This window comes from Caloenas nicobarica, chromosome 2 (assembly GCF_036013445.1).
Source record: "Caloenas nicobarica isolate bCalNic1 chromosome 2, bCalNic1.hap1, whole genome shotgun sequence".
NCBI lineage: Eukaryota > Metazoa > Chordata > Aves > Columbiformes > Columbidae > Caloenas > Caloenas nicobarica.
This window is the reverse complement of record NC_088246.1, coordinates 101507117-101532266: the sequence shown is the minus strand read 5'-3', so window position 1 is coordinate 101532266 and position 25150 is coordinate 101507117.

Below are 25150 nucleotides of genomic sequence, written 5' to 3'. Positions count from 1 at the left end.
TGTTTAGTTTAGAATTCCACTCTTGGTTTCATAAACTCACAATTATTCCCAGATTCAATCAGATCAGTGTCAAACATCTTCCTGAATCATACAGTGGACTAATTGCAAAATATTCCTTGACATTATTGCAAACACGATTGGTTATTTGAGTTAGGTTTCAATGCTGTGAGTGTCAAAACCAAAATGAATAGCAAGTATCCCAAGTGCAATCACAACAAAATTAAAACAATTTTGTGGCTAGCAACATTTGGTTATAGGATCAAAACAAAAATATTACTGGATGCCAAAAGATCAAGGCCTTTCGTGGTAGCAGAACCATGAGCAATGGACAATTAAATAAATACATTACTGGAACTATTTAGTATGGCCAAAATCTACTTTGTTAAAAATAATTTGCAGAAATTCAGTGTTCACAAACACTTGTTAGTGAAAAGTTCACAAAATAGAGAAAGGGTCTTTTTTTTTTTTTCTTTTTGCAAACCTCATTGAATACAAAGTTTTGTTCAGTTTTCCTGGCATCCTTCTATGGCTACAGTCTGAAAGGAATAATTTTATCAGAGACTTCCTCAAATTATTCCATTTTAAATCATACCACAAAACACTTATGATAGTCTATAATAGTTACAGATTTTTGTTTCTTTGTCCAACTACTCTGTGATAGACCGGTCCTCAACATCTGATTTCTGAATGCTTTCAAACCACCTGCTAATTTTTGTCACTCTGCCTGGAACTTTTATAATCTTCCATTGAGAGAAAAGCTTATCATCTTAAAGTAAAGCTTTGAGGTTCTTGTCTCACACTTGATAAAACATGGTCTGTTATACAATAATCCACTGTGAGATGAATGAAATCCTTACCGATTCGCGGAATCACTCTGTAAGGGGAACTAAACCAGACTTCCTTTACAAATTTGTACATTCTGCCACTATGGTGTCTGCTACTTTTGCAAATATGCTGGAGGGAAAAAACCAAAACCAAACAACAACAACAACAAAACAACACATAAACAAAACCTACACGATTTATAGAGACAAGCACTTTGATCATTGCACTGCCTGGTTTTGCCCTTCCCCGTTCCTCTTGCTACACAGCTCCACAGGCAGTAAGGGAAGGAAGGTGACAGGGCACGGAGCACTGGGCAGGCACTGGTTTCTGGGCAAGGGGAAGCAGTGCTGCAAAACTGATGTGTAAGCACATGCTAAGTCTTGCAAAGACTGAGCATATAATTGCCAGAGAATGGCTGAATTCAGAATGTGAAACGAAAGGTCTGGTGGGAGGAAAGCAAGTAACAAAACTTAGGTCATAACATTGTCTTACTCACTTTTTTTTTTTTCCTCTTGATCAGAAGATAGAAGATTTTTTTTTTTTTAAAGCAGCAAAGAGGTATTAAGCAGACTGAAAGCACAGTATTGCTCAGGTATATTAAAAAACAAAGAACATACAGAAAGCAGTTACATGCTGCCAGTACAACATGACAGCTACACACGCTCATCGTATCAGAAAGACCTGCACATCATGCGTGACACCAGCCGGCCTCCCCTCAAGTCACCCTTGTGGGCTCATTGCCAACAGAGACCAGCGCCGTTTTGTAGACAACCTCAGGATGACCCCGAAAATCAACACAATAACAATTACTATGTTTTTGTATGGACAGAGTAGTTTGTATGACAGAGTTGATCAGTGTGTTATGGGTCACACCATCTTCTGCTGCTTGGCCTGCAAACCATAGCAGATAGCTACCGAATCAATTAAACTTCATTTCATTAAATGAATTGGCAGAAACCAATTCAACAAACCAGGAGTGTTAGAATTATACGTAAAAACAATGAGAAGAAGACCATGTCTTCTACTGAAGTCACGACTTTCACTTCTTTCCATTCTTCTTTCTCTAAACTAACATTTGAAGAATAATTTTTAAGATCTAGCACTCAAAGCTTGGAAAGTCCAAAATTAAGACACCCAATCAATCCCCACCTGCAAGGAAAATAATTTGGTCTAAATTATACATTCACATTCTGGTTTTTTTTCTGATAACACCCTCACAAAGAAAATGGTGTCTACACACAGACCAGGGCACTTAATATTCTTGATTCTGTCCCTGCCTCAGTTTCTACAAGGCTTCAAGCATTACACAGCAGGCAGGGGCCTTCAGGGTGAGAGCAGATGTACAATTTAGGAAGCAGAAATTGAGTCAGGTAAACTCATTTCTATTCCTGAGTATTCCACAGATTTCATAGAAATCTCCAAATTTCCCTCCCTGCCCCAAGAAAGAAATCTTTTGAAGTCCTCTGTTTTGTTATGTCTTGCTTGAGGTGCTAACTTTCAGCAGTGTGATCTGACCACTCAGTTCTGTAGCAAGGTCACTGCAAAGTGTGCACTCCCAGGCACCTTCATGGCCAGCTCTGAAGACCAAAGCAGTGCTCAATCTCCACACTGACAGACATTGTCCTAATGTCAGCAAAAGTTTGTTATGTCATCTCATAAAAGGTTCCTTCACACATATTGTCCTTTCCTGTAAAATAAGGATGCTATAGCTGAAGGATAAGGAAGAGATGCAGAAGAATTTTGTCGCTCAGTGTTATCCATCCTTGCATTTAGCGAGACAGAATTTTATGTAAAAATAAAACTAAAAAAAAAAAAATTAGTATAATCATAAATTAAAGATGCATCACATAAGTGAAGGAGGTCTCAAAATTAATACTGCCCAAACAATGGGAACTCCATTTTTCCTTTGAGATCTTCACTTTGCCACACTAATATTATTTTGACAGACCAGCTGTGTGCCTACTCATAGACGAAGGGCAAGCATTAGAAACTGCTAAAGTTATTAGGTAAATAATTTGTAACTAAATAAATAGCAGAAGTTGAGGAAAAAAAAAAAACCACAAACACAAACAGAGAAAGTTCTACTTCTGAAGAAAGAAAATCCTAGTGCTCCAGCAACCACTAGCAGAACAAATCTAACTTCTTTCACATACAAAAATAACAGGGCAAGTAATTTTGAAAGTCAAAAGAAATGAACCATAAAAGAGTCACAGAATGCAAAATGGATCACCCTACATGTGGGAAGGTGGCTAGAAATCAAGTGCGCACTGCTTTTTCAAACACAAGAAGCAGAGGCCATTAACAAAAGCTAGTGGGAGACAGGTACGAAGAAATAAAAGGAGCAGATTCTTCAAGTAACAGGTGGAATTTGTCCAAATGCTTTTCTGCTATCAGCACCTAATTACCGGAAAAACATAGACAAATTGGATTAAGTTCAAAGAAAAGCTACAAAAATAATTAGGGGAGACTAAACTAAAAGACAAGATGAAAAGATAAATACATGTATAGTGCTGGCTAAATGACAGCTAAGTTACAGTTACATCTACAACAAATATTTAAAATGTGCAAACTCTGCATTGGTTCATTAGCAGAATCATTTAGAGAGATACAAGAAAGAAGTACAGAAATCTGAAGGAAAATTAAGTGATGAACATTGAAGTTCAATAGTAGGGAAAACTTTAATTGGTCACTGAAATTGAATTAATTGGCATAATGGTAGATTAGTTAAACACTAGAATCTACATTAATCCAGGAACAATCCTGCACTGCAAAAGGCAAAACTAAGGAATATGATAAAAGGAGGTTTCTACAAGGTTTTTTGATCAGCAATTTCAGAAAAAAAATTTCCAACCAACTTGAAAATTTTTTCAGGAAGTCATAATTTTATTGAAAATTTTCATTCTCTTGTTGACATTTCAGAGTGTATTGTTTTAAGACTTTTTTATTATTGTTTTGGTAAAGTATATTAAAGTGTTGTATATATAAAGTATATATAAAAGTGTAGAGAGAAAGTAACTGTTTCAGTCCTTCCAAAAGTTATCTTGAAAAATAATAACTATTCCCCCATCTCAACCCTATGTTGAGGTTTGATTGCGAGGTGACAATAAAACCCTGGCAGATGTACTGTTAATCCCCTCTTCCCCCACTTTCCCCTTCAGCCCCTCCCTCTCCCCCCTTCCCACTAAGGAGAGGTGATTGGGAGGGAAAGAAGGACAGAGAGAAGAGAGTCGGAAAAAATTAAAAATGTTTTCTAATACTACTAATAGAAATAGAGAAAATAATACAAAATATGCAAAACCAGTCTCAAAAGTCCCGGCAACTGCTCCGGCAGATGTGGGGCCGGCACCTGAAGTCCTGGACTGGACCCTGCAGCCAACCGGAGCTGGATTCAGTCTGTCACTAGGCCTCAGTTCGCAGGGACAACTTGCAAGGTCCTCTCCCAATGTCGGCCATAAGGAAAAGGGACGAGATCCTCGTGATCCCCCACTTTTATATGAAGTATGATGTGAATGGGATGGAATACTTTAGTTGGTCAACTTTCAGTTCATTTCCTGCTTGCACATCTCGCGGGATGCATCATTATCAATGACCTCGCATTCCATTGCTATGTCTACCAAAACATGTACCTAACTTTCAGGAAAACTGCAGTTAGTAAGAAGGCTTTAGCTGACAGGGAAATTCACTAGAAGAGAAACTTGTTTTTAACAAAACCAGGACACCCTAACATGTTAAAATTCTAATTATTGCTGTCATTTACAATTATGGCTTTATTTTTAGGTCTTCTTCCAAATACACTTTTCCCCATCCCATACGTTTTTTTAAGCACTCACCTCCCCAATGTTGCCCATTGCCTCCAGGCAGCAGCTGGGGGGGCATTTATCTCTTTTACCACAAGCAGTGGTTCACACAGGCTCTCTGCAAAGGAGAAGTGTCTGCGGTCAGAAAGGCCTCCTTGCCTCTCCCTGCTCAGTATTCTCAGCCAGCAGGAGACAAAGAAACCATCCTCCAGAGACAGGACCTCATCCACAATGCTCTTTTTTTGATATTTCTCCATGTTCATCTGTCCAAACCACTGAGACTGTGCCATCTCAGTGTTAGGCCTTAAGCCTGCAGGTTAATTATGGTTTCTGAGGGCAGGTGGGGGAATGGAGAACTTTCCATGCCTTCAAAATCCAACCATGAGTTGAAAAGGGAGTCCTTCACAAGAAGGCAAGAAGAAGGTAAAGAGACATAAGGAAGTTCCTTTGCCAGTCACATCCCAGCTTCCTCAGGGCTTAATAAAAAGCTCCTTCAAAGAAACATTCAGCAGCTGTCCCCACACACACTTGGACCTAAATAGCACCCAGGGTAATCTGAATCTGAATGGTATAAAAGTGCAAAGAACTCAAAAGAACATCACAAGCATTGCTATTCAGTGCTACCACAGGTTTTGACAACCTAATGAAATAAAAGGGATGCTTAAGATTTATCTGTTAGGAAAAAACTACTTAATAGACTGCAAACAAAGACAACAAAAACTGAAAGAGAAGTCCCAAGGCAAGAAATCTAGCCACCTCTTTCCCTTACTGCAGATGGAAGCAGCAAGATCTGGGCCAGACATTCAGATCTGCCACTGAACTGTGTCACTGCTGATTGCCGGTCACCTCCATCTCCTCCTCCCTCACCTCTGTGACACATCAACCATTCAACTTTACTGTCCATGTGTCCATACTGTCCCCAGTGCAACGCACATTTTCTCGTCCCTTCCTGTTTTCCTAGTTTTCCTCTTTTTTTCCTCAATCATAGCAAACCCCAACAATCCTCTTTTCCACATCACTATCATGAAATTTTCCTCGACAAAATGTTAAAACTAGATGTTTTTAATGTAACTAAAGTGCTACACAGTAAAAAATATGTCAGATCAACACATCACTGTGATAATTTTGCATAGATGCATCTTCTCATCATCTTCTCCTTTTTCCCCTCATTTGGAGGCTTTCCATTTTAGCCTTCAAGACTGAGAGAACTGCATCTTCCCATGTGTTGGTACCAAGCACAGCAATCCAGGCTGCACTTAGCACAGCAAGAGCGGCAGCAAAAATAAATATACTGGAGCAAGATTTGGTTAGAAGAGGAGGTACTTACTGTAATCCATAAGCTAAACATAGACAAATAAAGTAGGGACTGAGGTGACTTCCAATTATTAAACCTGAGGAGATTCCACAGGAAACATTAAGTTTACAAAGACTTTTTCTCTTGTAATATATCACAAGAATCATTATGGTTACATATTTCTGAAACATGATAAGGAGTCTTTGCAGACGATACAGTCATTTAATTAATACACAAAGTACCAGCTTTTTCCAGTGTGTGATAAGAACATAATGGCAATAGTTCATCCATGGGTCTGGGTTTAATACCAGTATTATCTGCATAGACTGTCTAATGTGTTTAGCTTCCATGAAGAATTTGTTAACAGTAAATTAACATTGTCGTTGTTTAATAACATGACTGCATTCTATCCTGTTGGGTGGAAATAGTCAATTCTGACTTTCAAATGTCTTAATCTCAGAGGTCATTTTATTGGATTGGCAGCATTAGATGAAAAGCACCCAAATCAGAGCAAGCATAAAAGTCTAACATGATTTCATTTGGCGAGAGAAATACAAACTGACATTTCTTTTGTCATGCAAATGCATGCTGAACGCACAGGGTGAGAGAGAGCTGTGTTACATCATGTTCACCATACGCACACAGATTCCTATTGCAGGCCTTGGAGGCAGAACCACACTGTGGAAGAGGGGTCTCCTGAAAGGTGGGGGAGAGCTTCCCTGCAGAGGCTGCTGAAGAGTCTGGAGAACAAGCCTTATGAGGAGCAGCTGACAGAAATGGGGCTGTTTATCCTGGAGAAAAGGAGGCTGAGGGGAGACCTGATCACTGTCTGCAACCGCCTGAAAGGAGGTTGTAGCATGGAGGGGGTTGGTCTCTTCTCCCATGTAGCAAGTGATAGGATGAAAGGAAATGGCCTCAAGTTGTGCCAGGGGAGGTTTAGATTGGATATTAGGAAAAAATTCTTCACGGAGAGGGTTGTCAGGCATTGGAACAGGCCGCCCAGGGAAGTGGTGGAGTCACCATCCCTGGAGGGGTTTAAAAGACACGTAGATGAGGTCCTTAGGGACATGGTTTAGTGACAGTGGTAGGTTAACAGTTGGACTCTATAACCTTAAAGGTCTTTTCCAGCCTAAATGATTCTATGATTCTATCCCAGTGGTGCAGGGAAAAGAGTGGTGAGAGGGCAGCAGTCATCAGCCAGCACTACAGGACAGAAGAAAGGCCACAGCCAGGCTGAAGCATGACCCTTCTTTCCCAGACAGGCAACACCTTCTATCACCGCAGTCTGGTTGGGTCCCTGGCACATGGCACTTCTGAAACATGCTTAAGCAACTGTAATTTGTCCCGTTAACACATCGGAGAAAGTGTTAACCCACTCTAAATGCAAATAAGATGGTCCTGCATCCAAAACACCCTGCTTTTGTACTCAGATCAGCATTAGATGCATGCAACGGGAAGCTGCATACGCTGGATATTTGGTTGCCCACACAACTACTCTTCACCAGCTCTCAAGCAGAATGAGGGGCTGAGAAAATGCAGGTCTTCTCTGGATACCTTGGGTCTGCAGCAGGAGGGCTATTTCTTTTACCTGCCTTTTACCATAGAAATAAAATGAGTAGCATGTCTCTAGCAAAACCTCTCTAGTAGCAGTCTAAATCTAGCTAGTGCTTCACTCGCCGCTTCTAAGGAAAGGACTCTGTTGCCACCTCCGCCTGCCAAGAGAAGGTGGAGAAGACACTACTGCTTCAGAGTGGGGATCGTGGTTTCCTGGGAGATGCTGGAGCACAGAAAGCGCCAGCGTCAGTGACGAGAGCTCAGCACTCAGTTCTGACCCCAGTCAATCACGGGCAACTTCTCACCCGGAGCACTGTGTGCAGTTCTGGGTGCCACAGGATAAAAAGGATATAAAGCTACTGGAGAGTGTCCAGAGGAGGACCACAAAGTTGGTGAAGGGTTTGGAGGGGAAGCCGTATGAGGAGCGGATAAAGTCACTTGGTTTGTTCAGCCTGGAGAAGAGGAGACTGAGGGGAGACCTCATGGGGCTGCAGCTTCCTCACCAGGGGAGGAGGAGGGGCAGGGCTGAGCTCTTCTCTCTGGTGACCAGTGACAGAACCCGAGGGAATGACAGGACATGTGCCAGGGGAGGTTCAGGTTGGGCATGAGGAAAAGGTTCTTCCCCCAGAGGGTGGTGGAGCACTGGAACAGGCTCCCCAGGGGGGTGTCACGGCCCCAAGCCTGACAGTGTTCAAGCAGAGACTGGACAAGGCCTCAGACACATGGTGTGACCTGTGGGGTTGTCCTGTGCAGGGACAGGAGTTGGACTCGATGATCCTTGTGGGTCCCTTCCAGGTCAGGACATCCCATGATTCTATGACTTCAATCTCACCATGTTCCCAGGCGTAACAACACTATGCGGCTTTGCTGGACAGGGCTCAGATGCTCAGCCTCTCTGCAGTATCCAATCCATAGTGACTTAAAATTGAAATCCCGGTTACCAATAACTAAATGGAAAGAGTGTTGTTTCCCAGAACAGAGCAGATCTTTCACAATGTACCAGGGTGCATGTTTTTCATCTCCACTGAGCTATGAACAATAGGCAACTCTCTGCTTTTATTAAAAACTATGAGGGATTATTATTTTAGTTAAACCTTTAAGAATTCATACCTATCTGGAAAGGGCAGCTTGTGTAATGGACTTCCTGTTTTCATCATAGCTGGATACTGCTTTTTTGCTGTTGCCTGTTATTACCCAGTTAATATGAACTGCCCGGAGTTTATTTTTAGCTCACTTGAGCCTATTGTAAGGTCTGTTCAAGAACTTAACTTTCCAACCAGAAAATGTAATTACTGGGTCTTACACTGAGTTTAGGAATATATTCTTAAATCCTTCTAAGCAGCCAAGACATAAAGTGAAAATAGATAAAGAATAGTGGTCGAATACAAGTAGTCTGTTCAACTCAAAAATTACCTTTTATTTTCAAATTATACCCTTAATTTCTAAAATAAGTATTGATTTGATAAAGAAGTCATGCTCCATTCATTTAACCTCCAATTAAAACAGAGGAGATGAATAAATATTTGCCAAAATGAGCAGGGGAGTATTTTTATTTGAGGAAAAATATGTAATTTTCTAAATGTCTTGAGATCGTAGAACCAAAAACTTTGAATTCTTCTGTGCCACACACAATTTGTTTCATGTACATCAAATTACATTCAGCACAAGTGAAAAGTACTTAAGACTGAAATGAGACTGAACATAAACTCTGGAAGGACACTTTTTACAACAGTCTTTCAATCTCTTACAGAAAATAACAATAACAATAATAAAAAAATCACACAGAATCGCTGGATCATTCAAGTTAGAGGGGATTTCAAGAGGTCACCTACTCCAATGTCCTGCTTAAAGCAGAACGAGCCATGCAGCTGCACAGGGCTTTATCCAACCTGGTCTCAAAAATCTTCCAAGGATGGAGAGCGCACGACCTCCTCTGGACAACCTTTTCCAGTATCTGAGTCTGTTCATGGTGAAAAGGTTTCTCCTCACACCCAGTGTGAACCTCTCTTGTTTCCACTTCTGTTTGCTGCCTCTCGTTCTTCCACATGGAGCCACTGAGAAGTGCCAGGCTCCATCCTCCTGGTGACCTTGTCACAGCTGGGAGAATGCCCAGGGCCCTAATTCTTCACAAAGAGGGCTGTCAGGCACTGGAACAGGCTGCCCAGGGCAGTGGTGGAGTCACCATCCCTGGAGGTGTTTAAAAGGCATTTAGACAAGTGTCGAGGTTTGATTGCGGGGTGACAATAAAACCGTGGCAGATGTATTGTTAACCCCCTCTCCCCCCTCTTTCCCCCTCAGCCCCTCCCTCTCCCCCCTTCCCACTAAGGAGAGGTGATTGGGAGGGAAAGAAAGACAGAGAGAAGAGAGTTGGAAAAAATTAAAAATGTTTTACTAATGCTACTAATAAAAATAGAGGAAATAATACAAAATGTGCAAAACCAATCTTGACAGTCCCAGCAACTGCTCCGGCAGATGTGGGGCCGGCACCCGAAGTCCTGGACTGGACTCGCCAGCCAACCGGAGCTGGATTCAGTCTGTCACTGGGCCTCAGTTCGCAGGGACAACTCGCAAGGTCCTCTCCCAATGTCGGCCATAAGGAAAAAGGGACAAGATCCTCGTGATCCCCCACTTTTATATGAAGTATGATGTGAATGGGATGGAATACTTTAGTTGGTCAACTTTCAGTTCACTTCCTGCTTGCACATCTCGCGGGATGCATCATTATCAATGACCTCGCGTTCCATTGCTATGTCTACCAAAACATGTACCTAACTTTCAGGAAAACTGCAGTTAGTAAGAAGGCTTTAGCTGACAGGGAAAATTCACTAAAGGAGAAACTTGTTTTTAACAAAACCAGGACAACAAGGTTCTTATGGATGTGGTTTAGTGCCAGAGTTAGGTTATGGTTGGACTTGATGATCTTGAGGGTCTCTTCCAACAAAAATGATTTTACAATTCTATCTGTTCCCCAGGCTGAACAAGCACTACTCCCTCAGCCTCCCTCCATAGAGCAAGCACTCCAGACCCCCGGCTGTGGCCCTCCGCTGAACTCACACCAGTTTACCACCGGTTTTCTTGTTTTCAAGAGCCCAAAAATGAACGCAGTATCCAACTGTGGTCTCATATGTGCTGAGTAAATGGGAATAACCACTTCCCTCCACCTGCTGACGGCACCCCTGTTGCTACAGCCCAGGATGCTGTTGGCATCCCTTGCTGCCAGGACAGACTGCTGGATCTTGTCCAGCCTGATGTCCACCAGGCCCCTCAGGTCCTTTCCCCAGAGCTGCTCCCCGTCACTCTGTTCCCAGCCTGTGCTCCTCTGCGGGATCCCTCCTTCCCAGGCATGTGACTTGGCACTCGTTCTTGATGAATTTCAATTAACTTCATTACGACGGATAATTCCATGAATGGTTCTTAAACAGGAGCTTAACATTTTCCTCCCTAATGGTTTGTTCTACTATTGCAGACTCATTTTACTACAATTTAGCTTAAAGAGGCAGATTACATAATTCAGGATACATTTAAAATTGGATTAGATGGAAGAGAGATAAAGAAGTCTGTCCTGTGTTTCATGCAAAATCTTTTTTTCCACTATCTTCCACTTGCCATATCTATTTTTAGATTTGCTTTTGTAACTACTTTGGCTTTGACAGACCCCTAAGAATTTAAGGAAGCTGTATACCAAAAAAAAAAAAAAAAAAAAAAAAAAAAAAAAAAAAAAATCAACTTTTTGTCTCGAGCTAGTCTGATAAACCATGGGTCACAGTATTTTCTATGTGTATACATTTTGAACAATTTCTATATTCAACCTTAGCTATGACAGTCCTTAAATTATTTACTTTAAGCCAATTTGATATTAGTAGTAATAAGTACTCTGCAGGAAAAGTGAATATTATTTGGAAATAGGTATAGGAAATAGGAATAGGTTGAAAAGGATTTATAGGTTAGTGAGGCACTCAAGTTTTACAAGTTAATTAATAGTAGCTTCATTAAGTTTCAATTAATTGCATATACCAGTGAATCTTAAGGATTTTTTTGTTTTATTGTAAAAATATTTTATTTCTGGCCAACTATTGCCTGTGAAATTTCACAGAGAATAATACCGTTTTCAAAACAAGGATGCCAAAAGTTACAAAACTGAATAGATAATATAAGCCCTAGAAGGATACATTTTTCTGTCCTTTCAAAGACACTGTGTGCAATTCCAAGTGGCAACATTAATACTTAGCTTAAACATTTTAAAAGGAAATGCAAAAAGCTCAGGATTGAAGTTTCAAAGCTAGCTGTTACATGCTGTTGAACAAGGGAAACATTTTCATCTTTAACGCTTTGATCTTTTTGCTACATGTCACTGGCATTGTGATTTTTTTTTAAACTGTTTATTGCTTTTTACTATAAAAAGTCACTCTGGAAATGAAATATATATATATATAAAGACACACAGTCATTACAAACCTTTTGAGATAATTTTCAGTGAAAGTTACTTGTGTTTGGTTCATCATTTGAGTATCTATTCAATATTAGGTCTGCTTCCCTCCTCTGCTTCTTTTTACATTTCCATTGAAAATAATCTGACACCAAAGACCTCATCATCAGGAATTACATAGCAGGTATTTGGTTGCATTAGAACATGTATAGTCACCATAACCCATAGAACCCAGCTGTGGTGGTTTGACCTTGGCCAGCTGTCAGATGCCCACCCAGCCACCCTCTCTCCCCCTCCTCAGGACAGTTCTTCCACTATCTCCAGTCCAAATACCAATTCCCACACACCAGTAGACACTTGCTCACCCGCAGAATCTGTCTCCTGGGATTATATTCTTGTAAAGACAAGTTAGGTACATGAAAATTACATGGTTGAGGCTGGAATTTGTCTGTCAAGCTGGTGTTCGCCCCAGCCATTTTTAAAAGTCCTGCCATTGGATATTCGATGTCAAGAAGCAATAAGAACTCTTAAGTTCCTGCCTCACTGCTCACATTTAAATTATGGATATCAATATCTGGGCCTGGACTGGTCTCAGTTAAACAAGTGTAAATCCAGAGAATCAGCACTGGCTCTATTAGTGCTACTTCAGATTCACAAAAGTATACCTAGCTATAATAGTTTCGTACAATAAACACAATACTGATTTCATGTCCCTTAAGCCATAGCACACTGCAGGTCCACTCAAATTCTTACCAAGTAAAACATTTCAGAAAATCCCACTGAAATAAATATTTGAAAAACACAAAAAACACTTTAACTGCAAGCAACTGACAGAAGAAAAAGTGAATTTTGAGTTGTCAGCACCCTGTCTGCTGCAATTAAAGAAATTAAAATGAGGAATGAGGAAACATTTTAACCTTCTAAAGCAGTTTATCCCAGTGTGGTCATTTAGGGCAGAGGATAATCTGCCATGAGACATCATATCACTGAAGTGCAGTATTTACAGAATGAGGGGACAAGAAACTGAGGAGAACTGTGTGGAGGCCTACAAAAGTTCTCCTGCAGCAGTGCAGAGGAAATCCCAGGCCATTAAAAATTATTTTTACCTCGATTTTTCTGGTGTTTAATCTGTTATGCCCAAATATGACACCACATTTCATTAGCCAAAGAAAATATATCCCATACTGGAAGTGAATACAATAATTGAACAGCTTTAGATGTGCAGTAAATTGACAACTATGCATCACAATTCTGGTACGTCAAATCCCAAACTCCATAAAATTGCAATATTTATCTCCAAAACCATAACTGTCTAAACATTTACATCAAGTTTCTTCCATAAAACACACATTGAAAGTTTAGAAATGTTGACTGAATCATTTCCTGTGACTCAGTGATCTGCTATTGCATCTGTGCAGAACACCAGGAGAGCTGTTTTTAGCTTGACAATTTTACAATTCAATGGAATGTTAATGGCCTCTTAAATTTCATATAAAGCAGCTTCTTATCACGTCCTTAATCTCTTATCAGATGTTATCTAGAGTAAAAAACAAAAAACACAAAAAAACACAAAAAACTCAAGGCCAGATTATAACCAAGGAGAGAAGTAGTAAGAAAACTCTCCCATGCATTCGATCTCAGATTAAAGATTAGCAACGACTGTGTACCAGCTATTTCCTGTGATTGATCAGATATTTAGAGAATCATTACCCTGTTCCCTCTGTCATATGTTACCCAGCGTACATGATGAGAAAGGGGTGTGTACTGCTGAAGTTAAAAGTTGTAAACCTACTCCAATGATCAGCCAACAGTAGTTTATCATGCCCTGGAGTCACTCTTAGAGCAGTTCAAAGACATACAGGTTGTTGCAGCCACCTCTGCAAAGGGACTACATTAGGCTGAAATCAAACCAATATAAAGTTGGTTTGAAATGGGGCAAGTCCCACATCTGGCCCTAAATACCCGGGGATACTGTCTGTGGCTTTACAGTACGGATCCTCTACTTTTTTTTAACAGGTTTCACATCCCCTACTAACATACACAATAATCATAGACATTTAAAAAAAAAAATCGGTGCATGTCTGTATAAAACTCTTATGAAAAGAGTGAAACTGAATACCCACACTGTGCTGGCACATGGACAGAGTAAACAAGCTGGAAAGACAGAGGGAAAAAAAAAAAGTGAGAGATCCTTTTCCTCACCCTCCCTTTCCAACTCTGCTACTTACTTGAAGCTTAAATTTAAAATAAGTTTAAAAAGTAGGTTAAAATATATCATCAACTGAATTTCTTTTCATTTACACTTCTCCATTAACACCTTTATAAAGATACTCAGCTTTTAGAACGCATCGTTTGTTTTAGGAGAAGCTCTCACTATGTGATCGCCTAAAGCAGATAGGACAGAGCAAACTGCATGGCTTTTGTTGAGCCTGCATTTTAGAGAAATATCTTTGAAGCACAGCCTACTGAGAACAGCTTTTCACAGGAAACAGAAGAAACTACTGTGCGCTTGAGACAAATGGGATTTTCCCCAGGCAAGAAAGATGTAATAAACATCTCAATACAAAATTAGTTAAGAAATATGAAAGGTTGTGGGTTGATCTTTGCTTCTGCAAAGACAGAGGAAGAAAATGTCTATGCTGAAGGACCTACAAATTCATGTAGAGCAGATTTCAGATATAAATACAAACATTTAAATGAATGCTCTGATGTATGCCTGCAAACCAGCCAATATGACAAGAATGTGTAAGAAACGGCAGAAATGTGGATCCCGTTCATTCCCTGTCGCACCACACTGACAGCTTAAACCAGTATAACTGCTGTAACACAACACATTCCCAATCCCCCCTTTTCCTCACGCTCCTCATTTTCCATGAGCACCTCATTAACAGCATTTCCCATTCTTCATCTCCATCTACTGTCCTGTGTGACCCCTGTCTCCCTGTTCCCTGGTACCAAGGTCTTTGACTCTGCAGGTCATACCTTCACTGCCCCCAGGTCACAGTGCTCTAGGACCTTCCCTGCCAATGGGACTGTCTGCCCCTGGTCCTTTCTCACCACCAGCCATTTCAGCGCCCACTGAACATTTTCATTTACCATTAATTATAAGTAACAACAATTTAAAGACAAAACCTCCAGAGTCTACCCCCATCCGAAGAGCAAGTGTAATTATGAGTTAGCATGTAGAGGGAAAAGGAACCCTGAAATAGCTGCACCAAAGTTGTATACAAAAGGCTACCAAGGGCCAGTGGTGAGGTTACTCAGCCAAAGGCCTGAGCTAGCTGCAAAGATGTGTCATTCTTAGAGATTTTTTTTCAATCTCAGTAGCACAGGAAGCACCACTCCTCAACAGATGTTCTGAAGTCTAAATGCAGGATCCCCGCACCACTGATACCTGTACCACTAAAAAGAGGTCTATCTGTTGGTAGATTTTGTCACCATTTGAGGAATACAAATTTTAAAAGAACAGGGTACATAGGAAGTCCACTGCTCCAAGATTTAAAAGGTATGTTTTCCAGAGTTTCCATTACAGAGAGAAGGATCTTCAACAGTGAAGAAAAGTCTTCGGTCTTGCGTGACAGGGGCACTTGTTCTGGTCAACAGATTGTTGAGGTTATCAGTCATTCAAGTCAATTTCTTAACTGAGAACAAGAAATCAGACTTATGAAATTCCATGACTTTGCTTTTCCTAGTGGGCTCTGAACCACATAAAATTCTCTCTGGCCTTAATTAATTTGTCTGAATTTAGGAGAATATATTTAGTTGTTTGTGTATAATCCTCATGGGACTGAGGCTAAAATTGTTGGTTAATATTTGACCTGCCTTTCCCTATTAGTCATTGCTTCTAGAGACCATTGTATTTATGGCTCATCTCTTCTAGCTCTAATCTGAATGTCCACAGGAACAACTGCACACAATAAAGCAGTAGAGTTTACTCCACATTTTAAATCTGAGTCCCATATAGCTGATACTCAGTGTTTTGTTGCTGTTTGACTTCTACTTATCTATTTTTTCTTTAGTTGAATATTTTATTAGAGGTTAAATCATTCATGTGAAAAAAAATGAATTACTAAAGATATGGAACATATCTCATGAAACAAGAGAAAACCTACATCTAGGTCATGGAATTCAGTAAAGTCCAGAAAAAATCAAGCATGTGAAGAGTTAAAAATGCAGTTTACCTACTCATGAGAGGAAAAAAAAAAAAAAAAAAAAAAAAGACATTTACAAAAATCAGTAAGGAAACTCTTCCATTCTAATTGGAAAAAATGTTTTAAGTGGCATAAAGCCACAGCACAAGTTTGATGGGTAGATAAACCCAACAAATGGTTCCCTGCAGCTGGAAGCATGAGGTCTGTCTTCCCCTTTCTTCTTGTCCCGCTTCTCTCTTTCTATGCACCAGCTCCTATCTTCCTCCTCCCCTGCTCAAAGCCGCATGATCCACTGTCACGTTTTATGGCTGCAGCATCAGTCTCTTCTATGACCTGAACTGATCGACTGAAATTTCAGAAAACTACCCACAACATAAATGGCATGAATACTCTGCCATATAGGTGAATTAAATTGGTTCCTGGAGAGATATAAGTATCAGAAAACACAAAGTATATAATGGGAAAAGAAAGGGAGAGACAGGTAGAAGATCTCATCTGTTTGGTAATGGTGAGCTGGTATGTCTGCTTGTTTAGTCTCATTTGACCATCCCATTAAAAGATACTGCCTGAGAGAATATGTCTGTGTCTTTGTCCCACATATTCTATATGTGGTGTAGACCTACAACTGATCTCAGTGATGAAGTAGCTATCCTGGAATTCCCTGAAAAGCAGCTTATTTATGGCTTCAGAGCACTCCATTCTGTTTTTTTCAAGCACTTTGGATTTACTATCCATGTCTCCATAATTCAGTGGAACTGTTTTTAATGACAAGGACGGAAAACCTCCTGTCTAGGATTCAGAAGCTCTTTTTCTGGTTTTAGAGCAGCGAGAACCATCTGCACTCAGATGTTCCCAAAACAACACCCTCCAAAGAAGCCTCTGCCCAATATTTGTCCTGGCTTCACGGTAGAGCAGATAGACAAAGTTCTGCAGCTCCCTCTCGGCTCAGAAAGGGTTCTACACTCGGCTCCATGTTTGCAAAAGAGATCTGGAAAAAATGTTCTTTGTCTGAACGTTATTGTTCCTTGGGGGTGGCAGAGCATGCCCCTTCTGCAAGAGAGAATAGACTCCAAGGCCCCCCATGGCACACAGCAGCTCCCAGGGAATCTGCGATAGGCCAATACCCCCCATATGCCTCTAAACCATCCACAGTCCCCGACAGCCACCATGTCAAATGACAATAGTGCAGAATCCCCAAAAGAGTTTCAGTCTTCTGACAATGAATTGAGAACTTTATTACAATAAGTAGACCAGAATTCCCCTCTTAAGAAGGCACTCCAAAAGTATGGCCCACCAGGCCAGCCTAAACCCTCTAAGGCTGGCCTGCAAAAGTCTATTAAAACTATTAAAACACTGGTTTCAACAGTGTCTCTTTTAAAGGTTTGACGAAACAGCTCAGTGGCAGCAGCAGAGAAAGAATGAAGCTAATAAGCATCCATCCATCAGAAACTTTGGGAACCTTAAACTCCTTTTCCCCCTGTCCTCCTACTCCTGGCAGAGCTTTTCAGCCTCCTTCTGCCAGGCATCCCTTTTTAGAATTAAAGCTACAGCACGTGTTGACCCTCACCAGGGTTCCCCTTCTCCATCAAGGCTCTGGCTCTTCTGAAGAGCAGCACATTCCAGAGCCGTGCCAATGCTCAGCTTGATGACCACCCTGCCAACATGGACATCCCCGCCTAGAAAAAACTTCTGCCTTTTCAATTCTTTTGGGTATCGAATGGCACAGAGGTGGACCTCATTCAAGAGACCTTTTGCTAAGGTTCCAGCATGACTAACCATAACCTTCGCAGTACACCACAGCTCAAGTAAAGTTTACATACTTCAGTCGACGGCAGTCACATACGGTCTATGTCTAGCAACAGTGAAGTCAGCAGGTATTGCCCAACATTTTCCCTACTTAGTTTTACTGCATCTAGATTGCCTGACTTCATCTTGCACAAGGTTTCTGTGGTTAAGGAAGAGAACGATGGTATTTGACACCTACAAGTCTCCTGTCATTTACATGAGGCCACTTGAAATGCAAGTGGTGGTGTTCCCAGCTGTGGAGTACACAGTGTGCCTGACTAGAAGACTGTCCTTCAACCAAGAGGAGCTCACACCAGCTAATGTTGCTACAGATGTCTGTCCTGCCCTCTCTTACCAGTCTGCTCCCTCGTGGAGGGAGTGACCAGGATGTTGTACGCTCAAAACCACGCTGTGGTTTCTGCAATGCCTGGAGCATTGCCGATCTAAGAAACTGCTCTTAATCATGGCTATTCCTTCCAAGTAACAAAAGAGAAAAGGCACCTTTCTAAGATCTATTCATTATGGTTTTATATTAAAAGAAGTATTTCTACAAATGTAGATCAGCCAGAAGTTGCGACACAGGTAAGTCACACAATCGTAGTGCCATCCAGCAGCAAGCGCTCAACTTTGAGGGTGCATCTCAGAGGTGGTATTATTCTAACCTCTGCTCTCAGCCTAGCCTTCACTTAGGGATGAGCCCAAAACCTATTCCCATAAAGGCTGTATTTCTTCCTACCACATTCTGCTGTATATTCTACCCATTTCTTGTACTGCAACCAATATGTGGGCTCTTTACATATTTGATTCATCCATTAAATGAAAGAATGTGACTATTGAATTATGAATGCTGTGTGAGGTGACTGACAAGACATGTAGGATCTACATCTCTTTTCTTGTTCATTTTGGGTATTTTTTGAGATGGAGATGCTATAGATTATAATTTTTGTGCAACAGCTAGGGTCAAATTTGCATGTATGTTTGATGCTTGCCTCGTGGTTTTACCCATACTACAACACATGCCATTAACATTTTTCTAAAACCTAACTATGTAAAACTCTCTCCTGGATGTGCAGCTAGAGAACCTACAACCTCCTAATGTCTCCTTGGTCAACACAACACTTAAATCTGACCTTGAATGTGTTTCCAGGTAACTCCTCTTTAGAAACAAAACAAAGCAATCCTGCTCCTCAGGTTAATATTAGGCTTATTTTTGCTACTTCTCTGATAATTATCATCATAATCCAAATTTGACTTGCTGTCTACTACACGTCCTCACTCATTAGAAATTTTGCCCTAGTACTCACAAAATATGAAAAGGGACACATTAGAAGCTCACCAATTTGAGAAAGCCAGGGACAAATAATGTTTTGAGAAGATAAATCATTGCCTGTGTTTTGAAACATCAAAAAGTCTTCATTTCTCTTAACAGAGCTTCAGTTTCCTATCCTTTTCTTGTCCTTGGCACTACTATTTTCACCTTTCTGCCTTTTCCTACAGTCCCCAGGATGAATGACATTTCTTTGCAGACAGAGGAAGGAAAACTGTCAGCAAGAAGCAAAAACAATGTGAAGTACTGGCCCTATATTCTGTGAATTGTCAATACTTTCAAAGAATGTGTTCTTGTTGAAAGCTACTCCATCTGAGGCCCTGAACACCCTTACAACAGCCTCTAGCTACCACAGCATGAGAGTCCCCTAAATACTGCTTTGGGCAATATTAATCACATTAGTAACGCTCATCAGTGTAGACAACAGCAGACAGCAGAGAAGCAGGAGTTACAATTAGCATTGTAAAAACAACAGAGAATCGTGTGCATAATTTATCTAGCTAATACTATCACTGTAACCAAAAGTGCAGGACAATCTGCAGGTGTAAGCAAGAACAGCACTGTTAATATCAGAGAAACTATGCCATGTATGTATTTTTTTCACTACCAGACCCATCATCACAAATAAAAAACTACATCTGCTGGTAGCTCCTCATTACCTCAAAACACCCTTCAGCTTGCACAGAGCATGACAATATAAACCCTATCCACATCTAGCCGTATTAATCTCATCATCATAGTATTTGAATTTTTTCCTCACCTGACAAATACATAAAGTATAGTTTCTTCTTCGTTTTATTGTTCGCTACCTTTACAACCTTTCATTTATAGCTGAGGAGTTAATTTAAATATGTGATACAAAGACAGCAATAGTCTTCATTGTGCTAACACATTTCATGAGGGAATTTCCTTTGAAGCAAAATGTTGTGATTTGAAACAGTCTCTTTATACTGAAATGCTTTTGAAATCTCCTTCTACCCCTGATGAGGTATAATCTTTTCAGCAAGTGTTGTGAAATCTATATATATATATATCATGCCAGTTTTGCAACGTACTCTGAAAACAAATAAACAAACAAATAAATCCCAAAAAAACCCAAACAAACAAAACAAAACCACACTAAAAAACCCCAACCACATTAATGAATCAAATAGTATACAGAAATAAGAAAAAGTATCTGTAAACTACACTCATTCTGAAGGACACCATTCTCCCAGTCACGAGTCTTGAGGTGTCAGACCACTCTATTTGCTGATGCTAAACAAGTAAACCTACAATAGCATTTAAGCAGGCATGAAACTTTTCAGAATACTCATGTTCCCCGCAGGCTCCTGTACAGATGTTGCAACAAGTCTGCTATATATTAAAAGCAGTCCAAGTTGTAAATACTTTTCAGTTCCTTTTCTGAGTCTCTCTTTGCAAATTGCAGGCCAGAAACAAAACCAAATCATGGTCAACGAAGAATTGAGACACCTTTTAAATACTTGTACTCTGCAGCAAAGGTAAAAATAAATATCTGTCCTATTTCTTCTACTGTATTTATTATGAGCAGTCTACGCTATCCAAAAAAAGAAGATATTCTGATTTAACATTTTAAATTACTTACCTATCTAGAGCAACATTACTGAGAAACCACATAAACTCTTACCCATCTAACTTTTTAAGTCTTGTTTTTTTCTAGCCATATAATGATTTCAGTAATGGGTGTGATGTTTTTAGCAAAACTATCAAGTGAATACAGACCTCCTAGCACAGAGATACTAATCTGGATACTAAAATTAATTATACTGGCACAGCTTATAGCTAAAATACCAAATTGTACTAGCAATAATTGTGTTTGGAGAAGGGGAAGTTGTATTCTTCTTCCCATACCAATACACACTGAAGCAGTAGCACTCTGAGTAAGAACAACCTTTTCTGCACACGTGTATCCTCTTTCAGATCTAGTTGTGTAGGATGAAGTTGAACCACTCCTGGTTGCTCCTCATAACCCATTAGTTGCAGGTCATGGCTTGCAGAGCCCTGCTAACAAAAGAGGCTCTACGAGGCCTCTCTCACACTGGTCCAGCCTGCAAGGTTATTAGCTGTTTTAATCAAACCTTCTACCTGGGCCCATAGTTACAAGATTTACCAGGGTGGTACTCTTCAGCAGCAAGGTCGGTAATGAAGAGATGATATTGTAACATCTCCAACCAGCCCAGCTATTTGCAAATTCAGCAGCCGTCACCATAGCCCAAAGAAGAAAACTGTCAGGATCCAGTATTTAGCCTTGCTCGTCCTGCAAGGCATCCATCCACTCTCACTCCAGAGTGAACTATTAAGGTCTGAAGATACTGACTGATAACCTCATACCTACACAGTGCCTCAAGGATGGGGACTCCCCTCCCCTGCCATGAACACACGGATACATATAAATCGCTATTTGCATCACTGATGGAAATCTGGCTCCTGACTCCAAAAGCGGCACGTTGTTATTTTGCCTTCTTACAAGGATCAAAATACACACTCACATTTTGTGGTAATGGTCTGAAAAAATCAAAAGGCATCAGTGAAAGCTTGAATATTTTGGTCCATTATTCTGCAACCACATTATAGTACTCCAGTATGAAAGCAACATTACATACAAAAAGATAAGAAATAATTCTGTTGCATCAGTGATGAACCTGGAAGGCAAAACTACCATCATCTTTGGTTTACAAGGTTCCCACAAGACTATTTAGTCACAAATTTCTTCTTCAGTCAAATGTATGGCCCTGTTGTTTGGTTTGAAACATGAGCTCATATGATGTCATTTAAATTCTCTGCTGTGTGTCTACACAAATACAAAATCACTAGCTAACACTAAAATGTTGGCTTCAGAAGTAGAGAAGGTCATTAACTGACACATATAAAAAAATAAGTTGCTCTGATATACCAACTTTTCATCTTTGTCACCATGATTTTAACCTAATGATTCTCCCCCTTGTCACATAATATCACAGCACTCATTACTACTGATGGCAAATCTTAGGTACAGCTTTTTAAAGCATTCTGGAGTATAATGAGGCACTACATTGCAAGGCCTAATACTTTTGAGTTAAAAGAGGTACTTTTTACCAAGGCCTGTAGTGAGAGGGCAAGGGGCAGTGCCTTCAAAATGAAACAAGGTAGATTTAAACAGGACAGAAGGAAGAAATTTTTTATGATGAGTGCAGTGAGACACTGGAACAGGTTGCCCAAAGAAGCTGTGGATGCCCCATCCCTGGAAGTGTTCAAGGCCAGGCTGGATGGGGCTTTGAGCAATCTGGTCTAATGGAAGGCATTCCTGCCCATGGCAGGGGGGTTGGACTAGATGGTCTATAAAGGTCTCTTCCAACTCAAACCACTCTATGGTTCTGTGACTCCATGAATCTATGAAAGCAGAACACTTGTATTGACATATTCTGGTGATTATGTCCAGAACGTGAAGGTCTTCTGGCACAACTAAGTGGTAATCCTGATGGTGAATGCACCATTGGAATTGAAATTTTTTCTACAGTACTAGCATAGGTACTGAGTCATTGATGCAGGTCATGCTTTGAATATTTGCCTTGAACCGATAGTCCGTGGCACTCAAGGAATCCCAGGTCACTTCTTAGCTCAAAATCATCAGCTGGAAAGGTGCACTTAGGATTGCAGAGAAGCTTGAGCCTGAGGCCCCAGACTCTCATCTTAGTCCAAAATTTAGATGTGCTCACAAGAAACAAGAAAAAGTCATCATTGCACAGCTTAGGTGTACAGTGTCATGGGAATGCACAGAATACTTAATATAGTCACCCTACACACTATGCTAAAAAAATCTTCAGTAAATAATTACAATTGTAAATAAATACACAGGCTGCTAAGCTTTAACAGTTACAGAGGTTTTAGGGTCAACAATTTTCCAATGCTATTGGAATAGCAAATATACAAAAATAGATTTGGCTTTTTGATAAAACAATTCTGTATTTATAAAATGAAATTAACATTGCATTGAAATATCCTTCTTTTCACAACATTATAAATGTAGTTACCATTCCAGTCAGGCATGTGAAAATTACTTTCTGATAATTACTCCAAATTCCTCCTTTCTCCTTCCATATTCTACGTAAGTCGTGATAAAATGTGCGTATGTGTCACCATTAGATATTAAAACATGAGACACTAACTGATGTAAGGATGCTACTCCCCAGAGCATTGTTTTTCAGAAATCAGTCAGTAGGTATCTTAGAGATTTCCTTCACTCAATAACTGAACTAAAAGGATTCTCCAAACTCTTTAAACTTTTCCCATACTGTTAAGAGTGCAATTGAAGACGTTTTCCCATTATACTAATGTATGTGTACCCTCAGGAAAAAAAAAAAAGTACTTGCCTTAGTGTAAAACCCTTCTATTGCCATTATTAATGCTACAAAATGGTACTGATTTTCTCATTTTTATTGATTATTTGGTGAACTGAAACAATGATTGCTAATGGCTGAATATATTCCATACATGATAGTACAGAAGTCCACAGACTAGTGTCTTATTACAATAGAAACACATACCTGTACATTTTTTCAAATAAATGTCTTTGATTATTGGCATAGAGTTATTTGTTCACTATGTCATTATTTTTTTTCCCAAAAGTTTTACTTAATTATACTTCACCATTGGTCCTTAAAAAAATCACTCTTACATCAAAAAGCAGCTCTCTGGGAAAGGAAAATAGCGTCTCACTAGCTCTATTTTGTTACATTTCAAATCCAGAACCATAAATTTTTACTCTGGCATATGGGTATCACAGCAAACAATAAACACATTACTGCAGCATAATGAGTTACTGGTCAGCAGCTGCGCAACAGTAACTGACCGCATCCGCACTTTTAGCAAAATCAGACCCATTATTTTGAACACTGATGAGGATATACATCAGGCTCTCCTTGCAGCCACAACAAAGCAACTGTGGTTTTCCAAAATATGAATTCCCTGTAAGACGATCATCTAGATTCTCTATTTCTTCCTGAAGTATCAACAGAACCATGTCCTATGTCCCGAGCTTCACTTCACGCATTTACTGAAAACTACTGAAGACTAAGTTTCTTCAGCATCACTAAAGGCCTAACAGAAAAATGATGTGGTTGCATCAATGCCTAAAATGTCCTGCAGATTCTTTATTGTGGAGACAGCATAAAAATGCATGATGAACCTCATCTGATGCTCACATCTCAGGCTGCAGTGGGAAAGATCATTCTTGTCACACATAGACAAAAACCACTTGATACGGTGCTCTCTAGGGACCCAACACATATGGAAACAAAGGATGCCAGGATCAGAGAATCACTCTTTGAGGGAAGGGGGAAGAATAAGTTTTGCTATGAACAGGTGTTTATTACAGCTAGCTGGTAAGTTTATCTTCCAGTAACCCATGGGCTATGTTTGAGTCATCATGAGGTATTTTAAAAATTTTATTATCCAGGAAGAAAATGCCTTAAAGTGTTGCCAGCACATCCAGGTTTGCGCTGAATAAAACCACCACAGAGAGACAGTCTCAACAACACCATGGATCCATACGACCCCGGCTTACTGCGTGCTCGCCTCTGCCTGTGGCAAAATCCATGGAGGAGAAAGTTTCTCCTACATTTTTATTTTAGAGTTTTTTTGCAAACTGGCCATCTATTTCATGAACTTACAGATTCAGTGATAGTGACTAAGGCTGTACAAAATCAAGACAAGAATAAACTTAGTGGGGGAGCTCCACCTAGCTGGCAAAATTTCTCTATTTGGCCCAGTTTAGTTTTACACATGGTGAAAGATATTAACAATCCTTCACTGAGTACGTTGTTTCCATACAAAAGCTCCCTGTGGAAACCACAAAGCCAGGTGGGTATCCTCCAAACACGCAGGCAGGACATCACACTACTGATGCACCGAAGTCCTGAAATAGAAGGTTCCTCTTCCAGAGGTCCTGTTTAGTAGAGTACCAGGGAAAATCAACTCTACTGAGCACATTCC